The sequence below is a fragment of the Cibotium barometz genome, chromosome 27, assembly GCF_041138505.1.
Source record: "Cibotium barometz isolate CiBa-2024 chromosome 27, ASM4113850v1, whole genome shotgun sequence".
Classification (NCBI taxonomy): Eukaryota; Viridiplantae; Streptophyta; class Polypodiopsida; order Cyatheales; family Cibotiaceae; genus Cibotium; species Cibotium barometz.
This window is the reverse complement of record NC_141072.1, coordinates 16,842,769-16,870,492: the sequence shown is the minus strand read 5'-3', so window position 1 is coordinate 16,870,492 and position 27,724 is coordinate 16,842,769. Positions and strand designations below refer to the sequence as shown.

General features: G+C 48.9%; 1 protein-coding gene and 1 pseudogene across 5 annotated transcripts in view; one reads left to right on the top strand and one right to left on the bottom strand.

The window, feature by feature from the left end:
* LOC147623106 (uncharacterized) overlaps positions 1-27,724 on the bottom strand; it is a 203,787-nt gene that overhangs the window by 67,397 nt on the left and 108,666 nt on the right. The gene's annotated exons all lie outside the window — the stretch shown is intronic.
* LOC147623107 (uncharacterized) lies at positions 10,067-11,821 on the top strand (annotated as a pseudogene).

The following is a 27,724-nucleotide window of genomic DNA, read 5'->3' as shown; positions in this document are numbered from 1 at the left end:
GCGGGTGAAGGCGGAGGGGAGGAAGGGCTGCGGGGACAGGCGGGTGGAGGAGGGGGAGGAGGCGGCGGCGACTGCGAAGGGGGAGGCGCAGGGGGCAGCGGGCTACACGCGCTGCATCACTTCCCTGACCAAGTATCTTATAGATGTAATTGGATCAGCTCGATCAGAAATGATCTTGACTACGTTAGAGTAAAAAGTTATCCTGGTGGAATCGCCCGTGCTTTCCGGTAAAGGAAGTTTTTCCGGGTTTGGTTTTGGAACAACCGACGGATTAGTCTCTTATCCGGATATCCGTGGGTGAGGCCCCGAATGTGGGACCCCTGTCCCGCGCGAGAAGTGCTACTTCCGCTGCTAGTATCCCGAATCTGTTGCTCGGTGGGAACATGGAACTTACAATCTTCTTGAGTCTAGCCTTTTCAAAGCGCAAAAGAACCCAATCACCCAATGCAAACTCTAAATCACGTCTGTGACGGTCTACGGCTTTCTTTTGCTTCTGCTGAGTTTTCTGGAGTGCCAACTTAACTCTCCGATAAGCTTCATCCATACTCTGCACATACTGAACAGCCTCAAAGATTTTATCCTTTGTATGCAAAATGGGTGGTACCTTCTTCTCTCCTTCCACAATCTCAAAAGGCGCCTTGCCTGTTGAGGTATGAACAGTGTTGTTATATGCAAACTCCACCAAAGGAAGATACTTTTCCCATTGTTGCTTGTGCTCCGACACATAACACTTAAGAAGATCCAACACTGTAGAGTTAGCCTCTTCCGACTGACCATCTGTTTGTGGATGAAATGACGATGAAAACTTGAGAGTTGTACCCATGTTGTCAAACAACCCTCTCCAGAACAAACTCGTCATCCGTGGATCACGGTCACTAATGATAGACGTAGGCAAGCCATGATACTTGAAGATGTTCGCCATGAACAACTTCACCATATGATCCACTTTGATCGTCTTTCGCACGGGAATGAAATGGGCCTGCTTACTGAACCTGCATATAATAGTCCAAATGCCATCATTGCCCGTTTGTGTTCGTGGAAGATCAAATATAAAATCCATGGCAATGCTCTCCCAAGGTCTATCTGGAATAGGTAAAGGCTGTAATAACCGTGGTGTCTTTTGACGGTCAAACTTTACCTTCTGACATACGATGCATTGCCTCACAAAGGCATCAACATCTCTTCTCAAGGTTGGCCAATAAAAGAAAGTCTCCACTGCTTTTACCGTGGCGTCAATACCTCTATGACCTGCATACGGTGGAGCATGACTTTCAATCATAACGTTGAGTCGCAATGGCCTGGTAACACAGAGTCTGCCATGCATCAATAAAAATCCATCTCTGAGAGTATAATGCTCATGCCGCTGACCCTCAGACATCTGATCATACAACTTTTCAAAGTCCTCATCATGGGCATACTGCTCTTTCATTTCATCAAGCTCATGATGATAAGTAAGTGAAACTGCAGAGACTTGTGGCTTGCGTGACAAAGCATCTGCCACTACATTCTTTTTGCCTTCCACATGTACAATCTGGAAGTGAAACATAGACAAAAGATTTGCCCAACGCATATGCTTCTCTGAAAGCTTAGTCTGCGTGAGGAAATAACGCAAGGTCTGATGCTCTGTCTGCACAGTGAAATCAGCCCCAAGCAAGTAGTGTTTCCATGTAGAAAGAGCGTGAATTACAGCCAACATCTCTTTCTCATAAACTTGTAAATGCTTCTCGGCATCTTGCAATATTCTACTCTCATAAGCGATCACATGTCCCTCTTGCATGAGAACTGCACCAATGCTACTTCCGCATGCATCACACTGGACAATAAAAACCTTTCGGAGGTCCGGTAGCACCAATACTGGATCCGAAGTAAGCTTTTCTTTGAGCTTTTTGAATGCTGTGATTTCCCGATCAGCCCATCTAAACGGAGTTGCCTTCTTTGTTAAGGCATGAAGAGGCGAAGCAGTTTCAGCAAAGTACCATATGTACCGCCTGTAATAGGAACACAATCCTAGAAAACTGCGTACATCATGCACGGTCCTCAAATCTGGCCAATTAAGAATTGCTTCCACCTTTGCTGGATCCATACGGACTCCATGCTCAGACACAATATGCCCCAAGAAATGTATCTCTTGCAAAAAGAATTCACTCTCTTTGCCATTAACAACCAGCCTATGGTTCCTGAGTTCTGCAAACACAATGGCCAAATGCCTTCTATGCTCTTCCTCCGTTTGTGAATGCACAATCATATCATCAAAGAAAGTGCCCACAAAACGCTCTATGAGGTCTGAAAATCCTGTCCATCATTCTGTTAAATGTGGCAGGTGCATTTGTCAAACCAAAGGGCATAACCAAAAACTCATACAACCCAAACGTGGTTCGGAATGCTGTCTTATGCACATCCTCGGGTCTAATTCGTATCTGATGATACCCGCTTTTCAAGTCAATACGACTAAAGACTGTGGAGCCCTGTAAGCGATCCAAAATGTCATCGATCCTTGGTATGGGGAATCGATTCTTGATGGTGTTCTTGTTCAGCGCCCTGTAGTCAATACACATGTGCCAAGAACCATCCTTCTTTTGCACTAAAAGTACAGGTGAGCAAAAGGGTGATGAGCTAGGCTGTATCAACCCTTTATTCAAAAGCTCCTGCACCTGACTCATAATCTCTTCCTGTTGGGCTGCACTCACATGGTACGGCGGTCTATTCGGTGGAGTACTACCAGGAATTAGATCAATGGCATGATCTTCTGGCCTCTCAGGAGGAAGTTCTCTTGGCAATGACTCGGAAAAACAATCTTGGAACCCACATAAGAAATCAGTCCTGTCCTTATCTAACATAGACAAATTAGACTTAGACTCATCATCTTGTGCATCCTTTACATAAATCAAGTACGCGGAAAGATGCTTTTTCATTACTGATGAAATTGCCGAAGCGGATATAATAGGAACAGATTCCCCTTTAAGTTTCACATCCAATACATGTTCTTTCCCTCTATGAGTCAGAGTGATTTTCCTATTGTATGTATCCACCACCGCATGTACTCTGTGGCACCATGGCATACCCAACAAAACATCACAGCCATCAAGTGGCATGATGAAGAACTCTTCGCTGTCCACATAACCCTGCAAATGAAGCCGAAGCTTCCCAATGATAGGAGTAACGGGTTCTGCATACCCTGGACAAGCCATGTTAGCCTCATGTAACGGCCCCATCTCCTCTGCACGGATCCCCAATCGGCCAGCCAAATCTGGTGAAATAAAGTTGGCTCTAGCACCTGTGTCAAAGAATATCAAGGCATTCTGATCTCTCACTTTGCCCCATGCCCTGCACAACTCTGTCTCCTCACCACCTGGCTGTTCCCCCATAAGATCAGGAACTAGCCCTGCAGAAGGTTTTGGCTTCTTTGACTTGGGCTCTCCTTTATTGTCGGAGTCCTTTTGGGACTTTCTCTTGGGACAATTAAATGACATATGCCCCTCTTCAGTACAGTAAAAACATTTCCGAGCATCTCTCAAAGCCTGTCTTTCCTCAGAAGTTCTCTTGGGCATTGGCAACTTCTTGTATCTCGTCTCTGAAGACCCTTTAGCATCACGAGAAGCATGCCCAGATTTTTTAGCTTTCTTGCTCGAGTTCTTACCTCCTTTAATGTTAGAACATGAAGTCAAAGTGAGTGTTCTAGTGTGTCTAAAGTGAGTTTTATGTCTAGTCTTTGTGTAAGTGCCATGTGGCATATTGGGATTTATCCCATATACATGTGACACTTAGAGTGTGTGTGCCTATCCTATAAAGGCATTGTACTTTCTAGTCTTACACAATCAATCAACATCAAGCTCTCTTGGTCTACATGTGAGTACTCTTGGTTATCATTGTTTTGCACTTGTATTATCATTTCATTTCCATTCCGTTCCGTTCCTGTGCCTTCATGTGGTATCAGAGCAACTGCTCCTTTGCTCCTAGAGATTGAGGAGAGGGAGGCCAAAAAGAGAAGCCATGCCCTCTCTCTCTTTCTCTAAGTGCAAGAGAGTATGCTCTCCTCCATCTTGAAGACCTCTACTACCTGCTGCCCGTCTTCTCCAAGTGGCTGCCCCGATTTCTGCTCCACGTTTTGCTCCATCAGGCCGCCTCTATTGCTGGAGATTTGCCCGCCATATTCTGCCCCGATTCTGCCCTGAATCCAGGCCGCCACATTCCTGCGCGTCTTCTCCAACAGGCCGTTGCTGCTGTCCACGAATTTCTACAACAAGCCGTTTGTTGCTGCCGCTCCTGTTCAGGCCGCCACACTCTGCTGTCCTGCTGCCGCTCCTGTTCAGGCCGCCACTCTGCCCAGCTGCCCGTAATTTTCTGTTCGAGACAATGCAGGAGCTGCCCCACATTGCTGTCCTGAATTGATGCTGATCTGTTCGTGATGATGGAGCTGCCCACGAATTTATGAAGCCGCTGCCCTGCTTTATCTTCAACAGGCCGCTGCCCTGCTTCATCTACTCCAACTACCCGTGATGCCCTCTTCGTTCATGGATTATCTTGCTCCAATTCGTGACTGCCCCTGGATCTAGCTCGTGGCTCCCTGCTTCATTTCCTACTCGAGGTATTGACGTTCACAAGGTTCCACCTCTGAATTTGCTACTTGCAAGTTGATTGCCATGGAGTCCTCGAAAACAAGTGCCTTCATTGAAAAGTTCACTGGTAAGAACTTTCCTACATGGCAAACAAAGTTGCGTCTTATCCTTATGAAAGACGGGGTGTGGAATGTTGTTTGTGGCAAGGATAAAAAGCCACAATCGGATGAGAAGAAAATTCTACACTGGGAGAATTTAAACGACAAAGCCCTTTCTCTCATTGGTTTGGGTTTGGGTGATGAAGTTATTCATCATCTTGACTTTGATTCCACTGCTCAAGAATTATGGGAGAAGTTTGAAGGTCTCTTTGGCAATAAGGTAATCAATTCTAAGGTCTTCCTCCGTCAAGAATTCTTCAAACTCCAGATGAAGCATGAGGACTCTCTTCTCGCTCATCTGAATCATATGGAGTCTCTCATCACTCAACTTGCTGCGTTGAAGGCCCCAGTTGGGGATGAAGACCAAGTCGCGGTGCTCCTCACGAGCATTGAAGAAATTCCTAAGTATCGGGAGATTATACCAGCATTAAGAGTGGCAAGCATGAGCTACCATGACATGGTTGCTATGCTTCTTGATCATGAAAGAAGGCATATTGATACTCCTGACGCCAATGCACTATTTTCTAAAGGGAGGTTTCCTAAAGGGAAAGGTAACTTCAAACCTTTCAAGTGCACTTACTGTGGAAAGCTTGGTCACACCGAAGATCGTTGCTTCCAGAAGCTGGCCAAACAACAATCTAAAGACCATGCCAACTTGGTTGGGACTATATCCAACGAAGACGAAGACGATGCAGACACCTCTACTCCAAATCATGCTCTCACTGCTCACATCCAAGATCTCTCTCTTGATGAAGAGGTCTATGCACCGGATGATCTTGACTTTGTTTTTTGAGTGTGTTGAAGGTACTCTGCCTTGGGAGTCCCCCTAAAATGAATGCAAATAAATCATGTGTGTTGAGTCAATAAAGGTTCACAGCCTTGGATTGTCCTCCTAAAATGTTGTAATCTTTCCTGTTTTTTCGTGTCTGACTCCCCACCATTCTGTTATGGAGTCAGGAGGGGGATGTATTGTGGAGTCATGTATTGGCTTTGATAGGATCTCAGGTTGCTCCAGTTGTCTAGACCTCTGAGTTGTTCATGCATCCATGCATGATGAGCCTCTGAGCCATGCTTGATGAGCCTCTGAGTCATTTGTACCATGCTCACTAGCCTCTGAGCCATGCTCACTTGCCTCTGAGATTGTGTGGGAACTATGTCTAGTTCTAACTTGGAGGTTGGTAGTCCGTCATTGCCATGTTCTGTTCTTGGCTCATTCCAGTAGTCTCTCACCTTGCCTTCATCGGGGGGTGTTAGAACATGAAGTCAAAGTGAGTGTTCTAGTGTGTCTAAAGTGAGTTTTATGTCTAGTCTTTGTGTAAGTGCCATGTGGCATATTGGGATTTATCCCATATACATGTGACACTTAGAGTGTGTGTGCCTATCCTATAACGGCACTGTACTTTCTAGTCTTACACAATCAATCAACATCAAGCTCTCTTGGTCTACATGTGAGTACTCTTGGTTATCATTGTTCTGCACTTGTATTATCATTTCATTTCCGTTCCGTTCCGTTCCTGTGCCTTCATTTAAACCCAGATGATCCTCCAGTAACGCATTAACTGTCATAGCATTTTCAATCATTTGTGACATGTTCGTTACTCCAGTCTTGATACAATAATCACGCACCTCTTTGGGCAACCCACAACAATACTTATCTACCTGCTCAGAAAAAGGCACTGCACGGTAAGAAGTCACTGAGAGTAAAGCTTCCCAAAACTTCTTGTTATAATCTTCCAAATTTTCACATTTTGAAGCATCCAACTTGTGCCATGCGGTCATAACATCCACCTCAAATGTAGATGTGAGCCATACAGAAGAGAAGACCTGTTTAAACTGTACCCAAGTAGTGGGTGCTATGCCCTGCAAAAGAAGAGTAGACCACCACTGCAAAGCATTGCCCTTGAGAAAAGTGGCAGCTTTCCTCACCTTAGAGGACTTTGTGTAATTCCCACCAGAAAAAGCAACATCAAACTGCTGTAAAAAGGTAAGTGCTTTCAGTTTATCTTTGGCTCCACTGAATGTATCAAACTTCACTGCAGCTCCCCCTTCCTTATAATCCTTCGCCTTACCCATAGGCGTTAGATTATCATATGGACGTGGCTTCGCAAGATTGCTGCCCCCAACATTCATGCCCATCATAGGGTCAACATTTCCCATTCCCACACCTGGCATGCCATACATTCCAGCCATGTTTCCAAACATTCCGTTATGCATACCTGGCTGCATGCCACCATACATATTTGCTTGCATTCCAGGTTGCATGCCCCCAAACATATTTCCTTGCATACCGGACTGCATACCACCATACATATTCCCCTGCATACCAGGCTGAAAATTCGCTCCAACAGGTCCTGGCATACCCATGCCTCCCTGAGGGTAACCCCCAGTCATGGATTGAAACACAGAGCCACCACCAAAATAACCTGGATGCATATTCTGCTGAGGAAAGGATGGCTGTCCAAAGAAAGAACTCTGAGAGTTAGCACCATAAGCATGCTGCATGTTCGGAAACTGGCCAAAAGATGGATCCTGTGGGATGGCACCACTATGACCTTGAGGGAGGTTCTTAGAACGAACCTTCTTCTTCTTCTTTTCGGGCTCTGTACGGGATCTCATAAATTCAGCAAACTTCTCACTTTGTGTGAGCTGCATAAATACATCCATAACACCAGCCAAACGATCTTTAAACCGAGCATCATCATCCTCTTTACCAAGTACATCTTCTGGCTGTGTTACATCCTCATAATGCTCAACATCTGTAGCCTGTTCTCCTGCAAGATTATCCTCAGATACATCTCTCTCAGGAGAGGTCTCTTGCTCTTCCTCTTCATGGTAAAAATACTCATCCTCTGTATCAGACATGTTGCTGAATTTTTCAGCGATGGCTTTCCTCGAGGCAACCACGAGCTCACCCCCTTAAGAAAGTTGATGATTGGTCCCGGGGACGGAACCTTGAAACCGGCCTCTGGTAGAAACCAAAGTGCGGTAGACTAGCAGTCACCCGTCCACTTGTAGTCTAGATATGAAAACAAAATAGATTGGAGCTAGAGTGCCCCAAATCTGAAAATAGATCGACACCTGTTGGCCCCAAAGCTTGGCGCCCCTTGCGGTATTTCTTTATTCAATTTCACAAATATGTAAGGCTGAGTACAACAAAATCAGCCAAGAGAATACACCTGTATGTCCAATCTGACAGCCCACAATACCTCTTAGCACAGAGGATTCACACACACAGATCTGTGTCTCAAAGCAACACACTGTGCCTCCCTCTGATCAGCCAAGACCATTTAGCAGGGCAGCCATGAGCATACATCTGGCATATCTCATGCACATGATTCAACATCTCAGCACAAACATACATTCACTGTTCAATCTCTGTCTCCACCCTTTTCAATCTGCCATACCCCCTCATCTCACAAGGGGCCAAATAGCTCAAAGTTGCAACAGACATAAGGCAATAGAAAGAGAGATAGATGAACAAATTCAGAGCTTACCAAAATCAGCTCGTGGATCTGCACTGGAGGAAGTGATTGTACCAGTCTGTACTTGCACACTTGTTTCAACAACTCTGCTTCACACGTGTGGGTGTACCTGTCTATATCTTCCTCTCTGCATCCACCTTAGTGTTGTATCTGACTGTACAGACCTGAAAAACTGCACTGTACCAGTCCGTACTTGCCACGTGTCACTGTACTTGCATGCGCCGCCTGCAACCACTCCCTGTACCCGACTGTACTTGCTCAGCCAGTTCAGCGCCGCCTGTACTACCAGATCTGTCCAGCGCCGCTAGCACCTGTACTGTCCAGCGCCGCCAGCTTCTGTTCTGTCCGTACAGTCAACAGAACCTCCAGCAGCAGTTCTGTACCTGTGCGCAGCCTATACCAGCAGATGTACCCGCAGCAACACCTATGTGCAGCCTATACCAGAAGGTGTACCTGCAGAAGCAGCCTGTCCGTACAGAGCTGCACGGCTGGTTTGCACAGATAATCAGCAGCCCAAAATTCTGCAGGCAGCAGCTGACTAGTTCCCTCCTGCTTTTCCACGCTTCCCACCAGCACGTATGCTACACGCTTTTCCAAAAAGAAGAGAGAGAAAGAAGAGAGAGAGGCATGCACTCCAAAAGTGGAGTTGCCCCCTCCCCATATTAATCCTAGGGCCCCAACTTTAATTGTTATTAAAGTTCCCTAGGGGCCACTAAGTGGAGTTGCCCCCTCCCCATATTAATCCTAGGGCCCCAACTTTAATTGTTATTAAAGTTCCCTAGGGGCAACCATTCATAAAACATTAAAATATTAATGTTCTAGTTCCCCCCTTCACACCTAGGGATGTCCACACATCATTATCTCTGTCCGGGCACCCCACATGTGAATCATTTGATATTTTGACTCAGCAACCACCACGCCCACACTTGTACTGTTCCATTTTCACAGGGCCATGACAACTTCCCGGATTAGAGATGCCTGGGACTTTTTGTTCTAGAGCTTCGCAGACACAGGGAGTCCTTAGTGAGATCCAAAAGCCGAGGGCCGATCCACCCACCATACCCAGACCACATGCTAGAGCAGGAGCTGGGCTGAGAGGTGTTATAGCCTATTGCTCCGCCTCAGCCAAACTTTCGCTAGGAGTGGCGGGTCATGTCTCACAGCTGCCCTCCAGGTGGAAATACTAGCGCACAAGGGCCCTCCCCAAACACAATGTACACAGGATGATGTATTGGGTCAGAGTGATGAGTTTGCAGAGTCGTCCTCATAGAAGGCTCTTACATCAAGGCAAAATGACTATTTTGAGTCCTTGCTTGGGATGGACAATACACATGATGCACTTGGTATGGATACACAGGACATGTTGCCATCTTATGAGATGTACAGCATGTAATTGTTTGGCCCTCCTAGCTCTATTTCACATGATGAAACCCATGCCTGAACACCAGACATGTGGAAGAGACATGGGGACAGGGTCCATAAGGTTTTATTAAGAAAAAGCACCATTCTTGGTCATTGACCGCAAGCCAAGGGCACCATTGGAAAGAGGAGACTGAGCCGGACCAAAAGGCTAAAAGGCGCTTTCTCAAAAAGTAGCTCTAAGGCCAAAAAAGCAAGGCCTTAAAGCCAGAAAAGCAAAACACCAAAAGTTGAGTAATATTTTATTAATAAAAGTAAAAAGAGCAAAAGCAAAGGCAAAAAGGGAAAAGCAAAGCATAGAGAGGCAAAGCAAAAGCATGATGGCTTTTTCGCAAAAAGTAGGGCCCTTCCCAAGTATAAAAGAAGCTAGAGCCCTCTTGTTTTGGGTATCAAGCTTGTGGAGAGCAAGGAGGCCCTCATCTTCATCCACCCGCAAGGTTGATTCCGTACATACGTACGGATCCGTACAGTACGGTACAGCCGTACGGTACGGTACAATACCGTACTGTACGGATCCGTACGGAAACTTCTAAAAAAATAATAAATGGCGTGGCGTGGCGAAACGCGTGTGGCGACCATGCGCTTGTGGATAAGCGACCAAATTTTGGGCATTTGTGAATACTTGCACAATCGTGTGTACCTGCAAAACTCTGCAGAGTAACTTCTTCGCTCTTCTTCGCTCTCTCTCACGCCCAGGCTTCATCATGCCGCGCAAGACTAACCCGAACTGGGCAATCCACACCAATGTCCTGAGGGTTGTTAACACCCCTTCTCAGCAAGGGTCAGGTACTCGGCTATGGGCATGCAAGTATTGCGGGGAGCAGTACACTAGCACCATAACTCGCGTCATCAAGCACATGACAGGTATCGGGTGCACCAATCAATGTGGTCCATGTGATAAAATACCACAAGCTGTGAGGGACCAATTGATTGCGGAGAATTGTCCTGCAATGGGTGGTGCAAGCAGTGTTAGAGGTGGTGAAAGTACGCAAGATGCTCTCCATGATGCTTTTATTGGAGATGTTACAGGTTCAGGTACAGTAGATGAGGGTGAAAGTCTTTCGGCTTCAGCCCAATCCACCACAGGCAGGAAGAGGGCACGTATTGCTGATGATAGGACCTCCTGCCACAAGATGCGAGAGGTACAAGGGAGGCATCAAAGCAATCCACTCTGCGTTCTTGTATCTCATCACAAGCTTGGGTAAAGGAGCGGCAAAGGGTGGCAGAAATGGAGATTTGTCGTACTCTTATTGAGTGTAATATATCCTTCAATGTGTTAAGGACAGACCAATGGAAAAGAATGGTGAAAGCAATTGCGCAGGTAGGGCCTACTGAGACATGGACAGGTCTTCAGTATACGAAGATGCGTACATCCATGTTGGATGAGCAGAAGGCCTTGATAGACAAGGCGCTCACACCTGTGAAAGCAGGTTGGCAGGAGTTTGGATGCACTATTATTTCAGATGGGTGGGCAGACATTCGCAAGAGGCACATAATCAATATCCTTGTGTCATCTTGCTTGGGCACCTATTTCTTGTGTGCCGTGGATGCAGGGAGAGCAGGCGACAGGATCACAGGGGAGTTCATTTATGGCCACATTCGACAGGCTATCCTTGAGGTTGGGGAGGACAATGTTGTGCAGGTGGTGACCGACAACGCCTCTAACTGCAAGGCAATGGGTCAAATGGTCGAGGCAGAGTTTCCACATATAGTGTGGACTCCATGTGCTGCCCATTGTCTTGATTTACTTATGGAAGACATTGGGAAGCTTGTTTGGGTGCAGCCCATTGTTGCAGATGCTGTAAAGATCACCACCTTCTTCCGCAAGAAGCATCAGGCTCTTGCCATCTTTCGGAGCCATAGCCCTTTGGATATGGTGAGACCATCCAAGACCAGGTTTGCCTACATGTTCTTGGTCTTGGATAGGCTCTACAAGATAAGAGATTCACTATCATCAACAGTTGTGGATCCAAGGTGGCGACAGATGCATCATTCAGAGGATGAGCGTACAAAATACTTGCAGAGGCGGATCCTGGATGATGATTTTTGGCAGCAAGTTCATAGCCTTTCAGTTGCACTTAAGCCCGTGTATGTCCTTCTCCGACTTACAGACATGGAGGGCTCAACTTTGGGGCTGGTCTTTCATTTGTTTATGCAAATGAAAGACCATGTTGCTCAGTGCTCCATGATGACTGCTCAACGGTAAGCGATAGTTCTAATTTCTTCCTCTTTCTTTGATTTTTATGACTTCTCGATTCTCGATTCTCTTAGCCCAAAGCCGCCGCCGCCGCCGCCGCCGCCGAGCTCCGCTCGGCCGCGGCCCATCTTTGGAAGCTTGAACTTGGGCATGAAGCTTGGACATGACCATGGAACTTGGGTATATAGCTTGGGCATGAAGCATGGAACTTGGATATATAGCTTGGGCATGAAGCATGGAACTTGGATATATAACTTGGGCATAAAGCTTGGGCATGAAGCATGGAACTTACACATGGAACTTGGATATATAGCTTGGGCATGAAGTTTCGGTAAGAAACATGGAACTTATACATTGGACTTGGACTTGGACTTGGACTTGGACTTGGACTTGGACTTGGATTTGGAGTTGGATCTAGACTTGGACTTGGACTTGATCTGGACTTGGATCTAGACTTTGACTTGGATCTGGACTTGGACTTGGACTTGGACTTGGACTATTTGGATTTGGGTTCATTGGACTTGGATTCATTGGATTTGGATTTGGATTTGGATATTACATTTGGTACTAGCCCGGTGAGAGATATTTGTGGATCATCCTCACACGGTGTGCTCGGCATCACAAAGCTCGTGCCTCGACCTCGACATCGACTTGGATATCCTTTTTTTTTTTTTTTGGGGAAAAACGATCCTTCTATTAGTTAATGAGAAAACGCCATAAGGCTACAAAGCTCACCTCGCAAGGAGGGATAAAAAACACAGTGAACACCTGAGCTCCACCCCCGTGGCTGGCCGCTCTCTGGGGGGGGCTACCTAGTAGTACATGTGGGAGGTGAGAAAAGCAAAACTGGAGGTCTGTAGTGCCAAGTGACATCCTCGCCCCTCGCGGTGAGGAAAGGGCCAGGCTGCCAAGTGCGGAGGAAAGCCTTGCGGCGCCCTCTCATGCGATCCGAGTCGCCCTGGAGTTTCCCCCAGTGTCCTCTCAAGGTGTGAATGATGTCCACCCAGAGGGCCTGTATGACCTCCGCCGGTGGAGTCGCCTGGCGGTCAATGGCCTCCCTGCATCGAGCTCTCCATATGTGCCAAGCCGTCATGCTGCTGATCATCTCCCATCTGTGCCCGACCCCCTCCTGAGGGGCTGCCGAAGAGAAGTCTGGTGTCGAAACCACCGCCATCGCCCTGTCAGAGACCTGGATGGTCGCACTGCCAGGGACGTCCTCATATCCAAGGGCCGGGCCGCTGTCCGTGGCCCAAGCCACCGCACCCCACGTCACCAGCATCTCACCTGGTGAGCCTGCAAAAACCATCCTGAGAGCGCGTTGCCAGACCTGCTGTGCATGTGGGCAATCCCATAAGCAGTGCCGCTGCGACTCCTGTGCATGGCCGCACCGAGGGCAGGACGCTGGGTGTCTGCCAAAAGCTAGCCAAGCCCCCACAGCCAGTCCTCTATGCGCTGTGAGCCAGAGAAAAAGCGTCAACTTCTGGGGCCGGAAGCTGGCCCAAAGGCGCTACCAGAAGTCCCTAAGAAAGGCGGGGGAGAGCCCCTGTCGCCGCCAATGCTCGGCCGCCGCCGGGGTGCTCGCTATCCTGTGCCTCTGAATCCGCCGCCCCAGCCTCGCTGTGTACTGAAAAAAGGGGATGCCTGGGCTGGTAGGGGCCGAGTAGGGATCTCACCAAAACCACTCACCTGGATCCCACTGAAGGCGAATAAGAGGCCTGCTGTCCCAAGCCCATAATCTCCAAGAACAGTCCTCCCCTATCGAGGCCGGTGAGGGGTCTACATGCCACTGTCTCTGATGAAAGCCGACCACCCGCACCCTTTGAAGAATACAACCCTGGAGCCCATCCAAATCTAGTCGTGTCCTCTGAAGCTGGCCACCCTCTCCCACCTCAAAAGTGAGTGGGGCGACTCTCTCCGCTGTGCCGCAGACCGCTAGAAGGATCTCATGCCGAGTAAAGACACCCATCCACTGTGGAGGTGGAGGGTCTTGTACTGGGGTCCGCCACTCCCGGGGGATGGCCGCCTCAATGTCCTGTCTCATCAACTCTCTGCCCCTCATCCCACTGAGTCTCCTCTCCTGAGCCTCTAGAGGCAGCTGCTGAAAACATATCCAGTCGTCTAGGGACTGGGCTGGGCCGGAGCTCAACGGGCCCCACGACACGTGAGACCGCGATCCAACCATATGGCCACTGGGAAGTCGAATCAAGGGGTTCCAGATCAATGGCTGCCTCAGGCGCTCCTCATCGGTGCCCGGGGGAGTCTGGAAGAGTGACGGCCTCAGATGCGCCCAGGCCCTCAGAAGGCTAGCTGCAAAACGCTCCTCGAAGCCAAGGCCCACTCCTCTGGATCGCTGCTCTGTAAAGATCCACCTGATGCTGGGGGTCCAGGGGCCGCTAAGAGAAGGAGTGCGGCTGAGCATCCTGGAAACAAGAAACTCCTTCCACGGCTCAGCGCCTGGCAGGAGGCCACGAACTACCAACTTGCCAAGCAAAGCTCGGCTTTGGCAAATAGGATCAACAATGCCCAGGCCGCCTCTCTCCCTCGGCTGAGTGATCACAGCCCATGCCACCTTGGCCTTGGCGGGCCGCCCGTCGCCACCGGACCAAAGAAAGTTCCTGATGAGCCTCTGCACACCTGGCCAATGCACGCCCGAGAGAAGGCCCAGCAAGAAGTGATGTACCACATGGTAGCAAGCAGAACCTGGTTGGCCACAACTACTCGGCCAGCCAGAGATAAACGAGCGGTACTCCAATACAGAAGCTTCTTCCGAATGCTCAGAAGAAGGGGGGCTATCTGCTGCTCCGGAGATATGTCAATGCCCACATAGCATCCCAAATAACGCACTGTAGTGCCGGGGGGCAGCCACTGAAAACCATCAACTGGCCTCCAAGTCGGGGGGGGCATAGAACTGACCCACAACCCACACGACTTGTGCCAGTTGATCAAAGCGCCCGAAGCTCTGCAAAACCTGTCCATGGCTAAGACGAAGCGGCGGAGGTTCTCCTCACCTCCCTGAAGATAGACAGCAGTGTCATCCGCAAACTCCGAGTCTAGGAGCTCCTCCAAGGTGCGGATGGGAAGCTTGAGGCCCCGCAAACCTGTATCCTGTGCCGTCAAAAAAGTGCTCATGGCCTTCGCCACAAAAAGAAAAAGAAAGGGCGCCAAGGGGCACCCCTGCCGCACCGAGCGCGAGAGCTGGAACCTCTCTCCGCGCACGCCCTGTATCAGCACCTGGCTATGAGCCGATGTGTAGAGTGCAGAGACCCCACGGATCCACTGAGGGGGGAAGCCCATCCTGTCCATAGTGCCTTCCAAGAAGGCCCAGTCCACCCGATCATATGCCTTCTCGAAGTCGAGAAGGAGCACTGCCAGATCCTCCTGCCGAAATCTAGCCAAAGCTGTAGCCTCCCAGAAAGAGAAAATGTTATCCAGAATGCTCCTATCCTGGATGAAGCCTGTTTGCGTGGAGTGGATGATGTCCGGAAGGTGAGGCTGAAGCCGCCTGCTGATCGCCTTAGCTAGGACCTTGTAGGCCGTGCCTAGCAAGGTGATCGGTCTCCACTGTCTAATCTCCAGTGTGTCTCCTCCCTCTTTGGGGATCAAGTGGATCAACCCCTCTGCCATGCTGTCCGGCATGACTCTCGACTCCATAATCTCCTGGAATGCCAATCTGAAGCCCCTATGTAAGAGGCCCCAGTACCTTTGGAAGAAAGCCACTGAGAGACCGTCCTCTCCTGGGCATTTGCCCCGAGGTAATGCCTGAAGAGCCTCCTCCAGTTCCGTATCCGAGAAGGGGGAGACAAGGGAGTGCTGCAAATGGGCCGGCACAACCGGTCTCGTGAAGCTCCAGACTGCCTCCTGAGCCTCTCTCACCCTGTCATCTGCTGGCTCAGCAGAGAGAAGATCCCTGTAAAAATCTGTGGCTATCGCCCGAACCCTGGGGGGATCCACCACAACCTGGCCATCAGCCTGCCGAAGACGCCTGAGACCCTCTCGTCTGAAGCGAGGCCCTGTCGCCTCAAAGAAATCTCGAGTCACTCTGTCTCCAGCCTGTGTCCAAAAAGAAGCCCGAGCATGGAATCGGAACTCCACCCTCCTCTCCTCGATGGATCTGATCTCAGTGCGAGCTGACTCCATCTGCTCTGAGATCCAAGGGCTCGTAGGATCCCTCTCCTGGAGTCTCTGGAGGGACGCTAGACTCCTCCGTAGGCTCCTCTCCTGCTCTCTGAAGGCCTCCAGACGGTCCAAGGCAGCCTATCTGAGCATCCGACTGATCTCCTGCAAGCCACTGGCAAGATCGCTGGCTGCCTATCCTCTCCTGAACTACAGCTCCTGCCAGACCTGCTCAACTCTGATCGCAATCTCGGGCTCCTCTATGAGACAATCTGGAATCCGGACGCTCTGGCCCCACTCTCCTCTCGTAGGGTCCTCGATCTGGAGAAGCACTGGAAAGTGGTCTGAAAACGAGGAGCCTGCAAGTATGCCCACAGTGCCACCTCTATCACAAGCCCACTCATCAATGTAAAACCTATCGATGCGGGAAAGGTTAACTCCTGTGGCCCGTCTATCCGAGCGCGAGAAAGATAGACTCCCCTGCAACCTGCCAAACTCCGGGAGAGTCCACGGATCCTGGCCTCTCACCTGTAGCACTAGTTCCTCCCAGGCAGCGAGCTCCGGCCCATGAATGGTCTCATGGCTGCCCCCCATCCTGTCCTCAGCATCCTCCATCATGTTGCAATCCCCTCCGAGGCACCAGTGGTCTGCCAAGGGGAGAGACTGCCTAATGGTGCTCCAGAACTCGGCTCTCCCGGTCGCCCCATTAGGGGCGTAGAAGTTGAGGAAGCCAATGCGGTCTTCCCCAACCCGAAGGATGATCCACTGCGCTCGACCCTGGACCAGAGTGCCAGAGTCCACAACCTCGGATAGAAGCTGCTCGCTGACTGAGATGCATACTCCACCCTGGTTCCCCTGGGAGCCATATGCCGGTGACCAAAAAGTGTGACTCCTGCCTGGCAAGATCTTCCCGCAGGTGCGGGTACGCCCGGCAGAAAGGTGGTGCTCCTGGATGAAAAGGATATCTATGGGTCCTCCAACGAGATCCCTCTGGATCTCCTGGCGAAGTCTGCCCCGACCAATGTAGCAGCGATGTCCACCGAGACCCTGGATGTTCCATGAGAGGATCCTCATGGATGAGCTATGGCAAGTGAAGCAACCGCCACCACTGGCTCACCCCTCTCAGCCAGCCCGGATGATCTGCCCTCCACTCTGTGAGTCTTGGGCGCCGGCTTGGAGGGAGAATAGTCACAGTCTGTCCGGGTGCGGAGTCTCTCCAAAAAGAGGGTGACCTGTCTCTGTGTCCAGCCCCACTCCGCCTTCGCCCTGTCCAGGGCATAGGCGTGAGACCAATCCTCTGCATATATGTATCTAAAGGTAGGTTGCACCCTCGGGGCGGCATGGAGGAGAATCAGTAGCACCGCCTCAACTGAGGTGTGGACCGGATCCGCCCGCCAGTCTCCTATACCAAACAAGCTCATGCGGGCTGAGTGTAATCGGGTCTGCAATAGGTCCGTGAGCCCCAAGTCACTGAAGTGGTGAGAAAACTCCAGTATCTGATCACGCAAAACTTCCTCTACAGAGTTGCAATCCCATGCTGTGTCTGGGGCAACACTGAGAGGAAAGGAGAAAGCCACCATGCTGCTCACCACTGAAGGAGAACGAGAGGGATGGCACACCACGCAAACTCGCAAGGGCGCGACCAGTGTCTCGAACGGGCCAGCATCCAGCTGGAGGCACCTGAAAAAACCGTAATCCACTGGTAGCCCCATCACTCGCGGGGGCCCCCCAGGGGAGGCTGGAGAGAACTCTGTGGGGCGGGCGAAGCTAGGATCGCCATCTCAACCGGCCCGGAGTGGCGGTGGAACAGCCGCTGGACTGAACTCTGGCCTACCCAGCTGCGCTGCCCCGGGGCAGTGGGTGGTCTGGTGAAGTATCCTGGAGAGGCCGAGGGAGGGATGGGGGCTCGCGGCGAGGAGGGGGGAGAGCGAGGAGAGGATGGAGAGGCATCTGCCAGAGGATAGGTGTCAGGGGGGGCCGCCGGGGGAGGCGGGAGGGGGGGGCTGGGGGGGGAGAGGGGGGGGTGGAAGGAGTGCTCTCCGGGTGAGGGGAAGGGGAGCCGGGGGTCGCAGAGTGTGGCCCGGGATCCTCAGGAATCTGCTCCAAGGAGCCGCAGGGGGAGGCGGGAGCGGGGTCTCCACGTGGGAGGCTCCACCAGCGGCCTCAACGGGCACTGAGTCTGAATCCTCGTCCATCGGGGTGGGACCTGCTGGCCGCCTATCCCTGACTGGAGCATAAGTGCGGGTAGGTGCCTGTACGCCAACCGGAGTCGCCTGTCCGCCAGCCTGTGCTGCCTGCTGGCGTCTGCGAGGCGACGGTCCCTGCGGGCCGGGCGTTTCCGCCGGCGAACCTCCTGCCATCTGCCAGCCTCCTGGGTCTGCGCGGCATCCTCCGCCGGGGCCTGCTCGTCAGATAATGGCGCCTGCTGTGGCGAGCCAGGGATGTCCGGTCTCTGAGGTGGATGGCCACCCCTCGGGTCTCCTGCAGGGGGTCCAGAGGCGGCATAGCGTGAAGGATGAACCCCCTTGCGGGGACAGGCGCGTGCGAGATGGCCCATCTCCCGACATGTGTAACACTGGCCGGGGAGGCCCGAATACTCCACGCGCTGTATCAGATGTCCTCCAGAAAGACAAGGGAGGAGGATCGTCTTCGGGAGGGACTCCGGTGACGGAACCACAACACGAATGGCCGGGAGTCCTGCTGCCCGAGCAATCACTGAAGCCGCTGTCTGAGGCGTCTCCACCACCTGCCCGAACGCCTTGCTAATGGATGACAAGAGGGGCAAGTACTCCCTACGGAGTCCAGGAAAGCAGATAGTGATGGGGAAACCTGTCGCGCCTGCTAGCGGGTCAGAAGCGGGGTCGAAACCATGAGTCCATCGCGCCAGGAACGCCCGGGATGAGCGGAGGGCAATGGGGCTCCGAGCCAGCACCATCTGAGCTGCCTGGGGGGACTCGAAATCCACCTTGTAGTAGCCACGTCCCAAAAAATCTACGCTGACGATCTTGGCAGGCACGCCAACAAGGCTGCCTTGCAGAAGGTCGCGAAGCTCTCTCCGCAGCATAGCTGCTTATAATGGTTACTTAGACATGCTCCACGGGGTGGCAACGATGCCGGATAGCCCAAGAAGCAAGATTTGTATATGAGAGGCAACGATGCCAGATGACTCATTGGACGGCAACGATGCCAAATAGCCTAAGAAGCAAGATTTGTATATGGGAGGCAACGATGCCAGATGACCCATTGGACGGCAACAATGCCGGATAGCCCAAGGAGCAAGATTTGTATATGGGAGAGGCAATGATGCCAGATGACCCATTGGATGGCAAAGATGCCAGATATCTTGGATTTCGCAGTCGGGCGGTCATTGCGATCAGATGGCCAAGTTGACTGTATTGCATTTTGCAGTCAGGCGGTCATTGCGACCAGATGGCCCAGATGACTGCATTGGATTTCGCAGTCGGGCGGTCATTGCAACCAGATAGCCCAGATGACGATTGTATTGGATTTCGTAGTCGAGCGGTCATTGCGACCAGATGGCCCAGATGACTGTATTGGATTTCACAGTCGGGCGGTCAATGTGACTAGATGGCCCAGATGACTATTGATAAACTCTCAGGCGGTCCTAGTGACCAGATGGCCTTGAGGATAGTCTGAGCGGTCCTAGTGGCCAGATGGCTCAACATGGTTTCGATGAAACCAGACAAGACAATCCATGAACAGGAGGATCATTACTTGTGCATTGCAGACTGTTGTATATTTGAATTTCTTTGATTTTGTGTGTTGTTTTTGATGTATGGACAATGCTTGGATTTATGGCATGTGATAGTCCATTGGGCTCCAGCCTACCTCGCCAGTACTTGGAATACCGAGTAGACGCAAATGATGCATACTTGTTTGTTAACTAGCTTGTGTCTAGTTTTTGCAGGAGGTAAGTATGCATTTATTATATCTAACACATATGACAGACCATGAAGATGTACCATCAAGAACAAGGACATCCGTCAAAGAAAAGGCATTGAGATGTTGCCAGATGAGCAGATGCCACCACGGATATGGGGGAAGACCAAATGCACAAGCTCACCAGATGGAGCTAGTACCTTGAAACATATGGATGTACTTGATGTACCTTGAAACATATGGACGTACTTGATGTACCTTGAAATATATGGATATACTTGATGTACCTTGAAACATATGGATGTACCAAGAACATATCGATATACCAAGGACATATGGATGTGCTTGGAACACTTGCAGTCCGCAATTGAGAACAACTGCAATATAAGAGGTAGGGAATGTAACTGTTTGGCCCTCCTAGCTCTATTTCACATAATGAGACCCATGTCCGAACACCAGACAGGTGGAAGAAGACATGGGGACAGGGCCCATAAGGTTTGATTAAGAAAAAGCACCATTTTTGGTCAAAAAGCAAGAAAAAGCAAAAAGTCAAACAGGGTTGACCACAAGCCAAGGACACCATTGGAAAGAGGAAACTGAGCCAGATCAAAAAGCTAAAAGACGCTTTCTCAAAAAGCAGCTCTAAGGCCAAAAAAGCAAGGCCTTAAAGCCAGAAAAGCAAAGCACCAAAAGTTGAGTAATATTTTATTAATAAAAGTAAAAAGAGCAAAAGCAAAGGCAAAAAGGGAAAAGCAAAGCATAGAAAGGCAAAGCAAAAGCATGATGGCTTTTTCGCAAAAAGCAGGGCCCTCCCCAAGTATAAAAGAAGCTAGAGCCCTCTTGTTTTGGGCATCAAGCTTGTGGAGAGCAAGGAGACCCTCATCTTCATCCACCCACCGCCGCCACCGCTCAGCTCAGCCACCCCAGAGCCGCCACCGCCCAGCTCAGCCACCTTAGAGCTACCGCCACCCAGCTCAGCCACCTCAGAATAGCCGCCGCCCAGCTCAACCACTCCAGAGCCGCCCAGCTTTGGATGCTTGAACTTGGACATAAACATGGAACTTGGATATATAGCTTGGGCATAAAGCTTGGGCATGAAGCATGAAACTTACACATGGAACTTAGATATAAAGCTTGGGCATGAAGCATGGAACTTGGATATATAGCTTGAGCATGAAGTTTGGGTATGAAACATGGAACTTAGATGTTGGACTTGTACTTGGACTTGATTTGGACTTGGACTTAGATCTGGACTTGGACTTGGATTTGGACTTAGATCTGGACGTGGACTTGGATTTGGACTTAGATCTGGACTTGGACTTGGATTTGGACTTAGATCTGGACTTGGATTTGGACTTGGATCTGGACTTGGACTTGGATCTGGACTTGGATTTGGACTTAGATCTGGACTTGGTTTTGGACTTGGATTTGGTTTGGATTCATTGGATTTGGATATTAGATTTGGTACTAACCCAGTGAGAGATACTTGTGGGTCATCCTCGTGGTGTGCTCAGCATTAGAGATCTTGTGCCTCAACATCGACATCGACTTGGATATCCTACATTGGCATATCTGTTTGTTTTGTATTCATTGATTGTATTGATCCTGGCAAGCATGCCCATGGATTGTTCCTGAATAAATTCCTAAAAGGGGTCGGGGCTTGTTCCCCGCTCAATGTCGTGTACTGTGCAAGATCCCTATTCCCTTCTATCTCTCCCCTCTCTATATATGTCTTTATCTTTTGGACACATGGTTGAGTCTGTCACTTCACGCCCCACTGGGATTACACAGCACGATTTAGATCACGGTGTCCCACAATGCACTCATGCATTGCGCACGTATGCAAAGACTGTGCAGAGTCGAGGACAAAGTGAACATGCTCACAGTGGACTTTGCTCCAAGGATCCGCCTTCTACAGCATTACGAGACGCGGGTCTGGACTCTCGCCAAGCATTTGCTTAGGTCCAGAATCAAAACCCTCTCTTTACCATGAGGATTATCTCATTGAATGTGCAGGGTTTAGGGAGGCTTCGCACGTGTAGTAGGAGGAAGCGCCTTGTTAAGGATCAGCTCCACCCTATTATTACATGTGGACGTATGGATGTGATGTGTAGCTGTTTGGTCCTCCTAGCTCTATTTCACATGATGAAACCCATGCCCGGACACAAGACAAGTGGAACAAGACATGCGTAAGGTTTGATCAAGAAAAAGCACCATTCTTAGTCAAAAAGCAAGAAAAAGCAAAAAGTCAAACAGGGTTGACCGCGAGCCAAGGACACCATTGGAAAGAGGAGACTGAGCCGGATCAAAAAGCTAAAAGGCTCTTTCTCAAAAAGCAGCTCTAAGGCCAAAAAGCTTAGGCCTTAAAGCTAGAAAAGCAAAGCACCAAAAGTTGAGTAATATTTTATCAATAAAAGTAAAAAGAGCAAAAGCAAAGGCAAAAAGGAAAAAGCAAAGCATAAAAAGGCAAAGCAAAAGCATGGACAAGCTTTTGGCAAAAACAAGAGCCCTTTTCAAGTATAAAAAGGCTTTAACCTCTCTTGTAGCATCATGAAGGATATCGTGGAGTGTGTGCGCATCATTATGATCATGGAGAGCTTCTTCTTCGCCATATCCATGGGTGATATGGACACGTGTATGGAGCTGTCCGGACAAAAATTTCAGAAACCCTAAAACTGCTCCATAAACCCCAAAATTTGCTTTTTGGATGTTTTTATCGCCCAAAAACCATTAGAACAGGTTTCATATTAGTTTTCTTGCCAGAAAGAGTTTTCCATGGTTTTCTTCATCGACAAGGTTGTAGGAGTTGTGGAGATTACTCATGGGAACTTGGACTACTTGAACTTGGATTTGAACTTGGACATAGAGCTTGGATATGGAACATAGAGCTTGGACATGGAGCATAGACATGGAGAACTTGGACATAGAGCTTGGGCATGGAACTTCGACATGAACATGGAACTTAGACATATAGACTTGGACTTGGTTTTGGATTTGATTTGGACTTGGAACTTGGACTTGGATTCATTGGATTTGGATTTGGATTTGGATATTGGATTTGGTACTAGCCCGATGAGAGATATTTGTGGGTCATCCCCATGGTGTGCACGACATCAGAGATCTCGTGCCTCGACAATGACATCGACATCGACTTGGATATCCCACATTGGCATATTTGTCTGTTTTGTATTCATTGATTGTATTGATCCTGGGCAACGTGCCCATGGATTGTTCCTGAATAAATTCCTGAAAGGGGGAAGGGGCCTGTTCCCCGTTCAATGTGGTGTCCTATGCAAGATCCATATTCCCTTCTCTCTCTCCCTTCTCTCTATATATCTTTATCTCTTGGACATGTGGTTGAGCCTGTCTCAGCACGTCCCACTGGGCTTACATGTTGCTTCTGCGGGAGGACAAATTGGATATGTTCTAGTGTGGTAAAATTGGTAAGATCCTCGCTGGACACTTTTTGGTGCAATTCTTTTGATAGACTTTGAAAAAGCTTATGATAGAGTGGATTGGGACTTCTTGGAAGGCCGAATGGCACAGATGGGTTTCGCCCAGGACTGGATCAAAGAGTCTTATGTATGTATACGGAGGCCCACAGCACAGTTTTAACCTATGGGGTGCATGGCGAGGGCCTTTAGATCTCCCGCTCTGTGACGCAAGGATGCGCATCAGCTCCACTACTCTACCTTTTAGTAGCAGAGCCTATGAGCAGGTTTCTCAAAGTTACCCCAAGGGTCTCAGGCCTCAGGCTTCCTCCTTGCATAGATGAGTTACTGGACTCTAAGTTAGCAGGTGATACTGCTATGTTTTAAGAGGCTTCGGAGGCTTGCCTCCATGGTCTCCGCATTGCTTGGGAGATGTTTTGTTTGGCGGCAGGCGCCTCCATTAATTGGCACAAATCAGCGGGATTTTAGATCAATGACTCGGGGTTTACCTGTATTCAGAGAGGTTGCACTACCAGATAGCCTGGCTGTCAAGTTGGAATTGACATCTCACCTACACAACAGTTTCGTGCTCATGATCATCAGAAGCAAACTTCAACATTGTAGTAGCAGGAAGCTTGATCTGGCCTCTAGAGCCTTGGTAGTTAACCAAGTGTTGTTGGCGACTACTTGGTTTGTCACGTCGTGCTCGGTGTTTCATAAGGGATGCATTGATCAGCTTCGTCGGCTTGTTCAAAAGTTCCTTTGATTAGAAATAGATGGCACTGTACACACTAGGGCAAGAGTGACTTGTGATACCATTATTATGCCTAAGCAAGAGGGAGGATTGTCTCACCATTTGGCCACCCAATTGGTCCACCCGTGCTTTCTTATCATGTATGTAAATCGGACTGGTGTCCATGGCAGTTATAAATGCCGGGGATTGATGCCACTCATGTGATACTGTGGACTTGGCTTTGCTTTGGGACTTGTGCCTCCGTGTACATGCCCGGAAATGCTTGGTGGATTGGTGTTCCATTGGGTCTGGTACCTCGTGTACTTGCCTAGAGCACGTCTATTTTGGTATAGTCTCATGAACAGGGATTGTGCATACCAATGCTGCATTGCATAGCATCTTTATGTGCTTGCTTGCAATTGAAATTGCATGCTGTTTTCATGCTTCCTTGACCAATGTGTAGTTCCGGGTAAGGGGACGCCCGCCCGCGAACCGTGCGTGTGAAACTCTCTACTGACATGGTTATGTGGAATGTGATAGGTGGTAAGTATTGGTCATAAACTTGGCCTTAGGAGTTAGCACTAATTTATAAGTGAGTGTGTACACACTTCATTAAGTTTTGGGTAACCAAAACTCACTTATAAATTATGACCAACCCAGTGTTCACACACACTGATGTCCCGAGGTGGACATAACCCAATGTCCACCGCCCAGACCTTATTCCCTTTGTACAAAGGGAGTAACCAGCCATGTGTCCACTCTAGCTTGATCCACAAAGCACCTGCCTGCCACCTACACTGGACAACTCACCACCTCACTCTTCCTCCTCTCTCTAGAGATAGGTGCCTCCTTCATGAGGATTGTTGGGCTGCATTTTCTACACTTTCTCCTTCCCAACTCCATTTCCAAGCTTGCTAAGGTGATTTTCAAGCTTCCAAGAGTGTTTCCGGATGCTAATCACTCTCCTACACACTCCTAATGACTGAAATTCAGCAAAACAGCTCTCTTTATTGCTGTAATTTCTGGTCTTTTTGCTGAAAATCCTAATTTCAGCCTTCCTTTCTCAAGTTGAACCATAGGGGAAGCTTTCCCAAGGTTCCCTTCATCCTCTAAAAGACTTTTGTCGCGAAGAAATGCAACAAATTGAAAATCTCATCACTCCAAGGACTTCCATCGCGAAGACTTCTGCTGTCATCGACTCTACTTGCAATTGGTAAGTTTTAATGCTTAAATATGGAAGCAGGAACTGGATTGCAAGATCACATACCCTGTGTAGTATTCTCTTGTCCTACGTGCTCTCTTGCAGATTGGTGCTACCATGTGTTGGTGGAACAATAGAGAGCAGATGGTAGGGAACATGGGCACTTGCGAGGGTAGGGTGGGTTGCAAGTCTACATCGACAACCACTTGTTTGCAATACTATATTCATATGCATTGGTATGGAAATCTGGTCAAAAATGCCCATGACACTATGTACTTGATTCTCCCAAGATCAATATACTTTATTTGAGGGAGGGGTCGGCCGTTCCGGCTCATTGTGTGTCTCTTGTCAATTTAGCAATTTACTTCTTGTATTTGAGTAAGTGCCCATCAAATCTTAGTGTATTTAAGTGTATTGATTAGCATTGTGTTCAACCAAGTTACATTGGTATCAGAGCATACGGTTCTCTTTCACTTCTATCGTGAGAGACGATCACTGTGAACACTAGCTATCTCTACACTTATAACATTATGGACAGCCATACAATGAATGTTGGAGATGCTAACACAAGAGGCAGGGACAATGAAATGCATGCCTCCAATGCTTTACAAGATGAGCAAACTCATGTGGTGCACAATAGGGAACATGAATATGTGGGACAGCCGTCCCGTGGCAAAGAGAAGATGCAGGAAGAAGAGTCCATAGTCTTGAGGGCTGAATTTACTCGTATGCAGGCTCTTCTCCATGCACAACAAGAAGAATTGAACCTCCACCGCCGCGAGGATCCATTGGTACATAACCGTTTAAAGGCCAAGAAAGCTGAATCTTATATGGATCATGCGAAGGCAATGATTGCTCAAGAGTTGCACATGCAACCGAGGGATGCAGCACGTGCATACTTGGCTCGTACCGAGGATGCCTATGCTAGTTGGCAATGGCATTTGACATACATTTTGACCACTGCCATAAACATTGTATCCTTCATCACGGGTTACATAAGGTATTCCTGCATAGTGTGAAGTCACTGATTGTTCCTCTCCAATAGCATGGAGATTCATCCTCTTAGACATAAGTTCTTGTTCAGGCACCTGTGGGGATTCCAAGACATGTGGGATGGTTGCCTTTTCAAAAATGTGCATGCACAACACATGCAACATGGGCTGCAATTTTCTGTTGATGCAGGTATTCCGTGTATCTCTCATGCCACTCATGCCTTCGAGTGTACTCGTGAGGGAGAAGCTATGGCTGAAAATGTATCAATGCATGTTGAGGGACCAGCCATGCCTCATGCTTACAGGGCACATGTATCTATGCCTTATGTATCACCTTTTGGTCCTAAAATGATGCCAATCACAGGGGCTGTCCCAATGGACAAACATGGGGGAAAACATGTTGAGATGCACGCACATGCATCAAAGTCTCGTGACTTCAAAGCCGGAGACAAATCTGTGAAGTTTGACACATATCATGGGAAATATGATGCATCAAAGACACTTGCTTTTATTGCCCAGTTTGATATTGCTTTCAGTGATGAGGATTTCACTCAGAAATCCATGATCCGACATGTAAGCATGTTCATGAAAGGCACTGCTGTCCATTGGGAAAAAACATGTTGAGATGCACACACATGCATCAAAGTCTCGTGACTTCAAAGCCGGAGACAAATCTGTGAAGTTTGACACATATCATGGGAAATATGATGCATCAAAGGCACTTGCTTTTATTGCCCAGTTTGATATTGCTTTCAGTGATGAGGATTTCACTCAGAAATCCATGATCCGACATGTAAGCATGTTCATGAAAGGCACTGCTGTCCATTGGTGGCTCACGGAGAAGCTCTCACCGAATCCTGTTAGATCATGGGAAGAGTTCAAGGAGAGGTTCTATGCTCAATTCTTGCCTCCCAATGCATTGAATGAAATAACAATGAAGTGGGATTGGGTGAAGCAAAATGAGGGGGAATCAGTAAATGCATATGTACAAAAGTTTTGAAAAGTGCGATTTTCTTGTGGCGCCTTTGAATGGTTGTGATGTATTGCTTGGAAAGCCTTGGCATACACGTATTGATCCGTACAAGGCTTACAAGACCAACAGGATGACCTTCATGCATAAAGGCCAAGAGCATGTAATTGATGCTGGTAAAGAGGGTGATACTATTCCCCTTGTATCTCATGCACAAATTAAGAAAGTAATGAAAGAGAGTGTTTTTGCATACTTGATTTTTGTACGAGACCATGTTGAGGAAAATAATGTACAAGTAAACACTCTTAGTAATGATAGGCTGAAATTTTTGCAAGAGCACAATGATTGTTTTGCTAATGAGTTGCCACCCGTACGACCGGAAGATCATCGCATTGATCTTGTGCTGGGTAGCACCTAATAGGCCAGTCTATCGTGTAAGTGCATCCCAAAAAGAGGAGATCATGAAGCAGGTGAATGAGCTTCTTGAGAAGGGTTTGGTTCAGCCAAGCTCTTTCCCATATTGTTCACCCGTCCTCTTGGTTCAAAAGGAGGATGGATCCTTTCGTATGTGT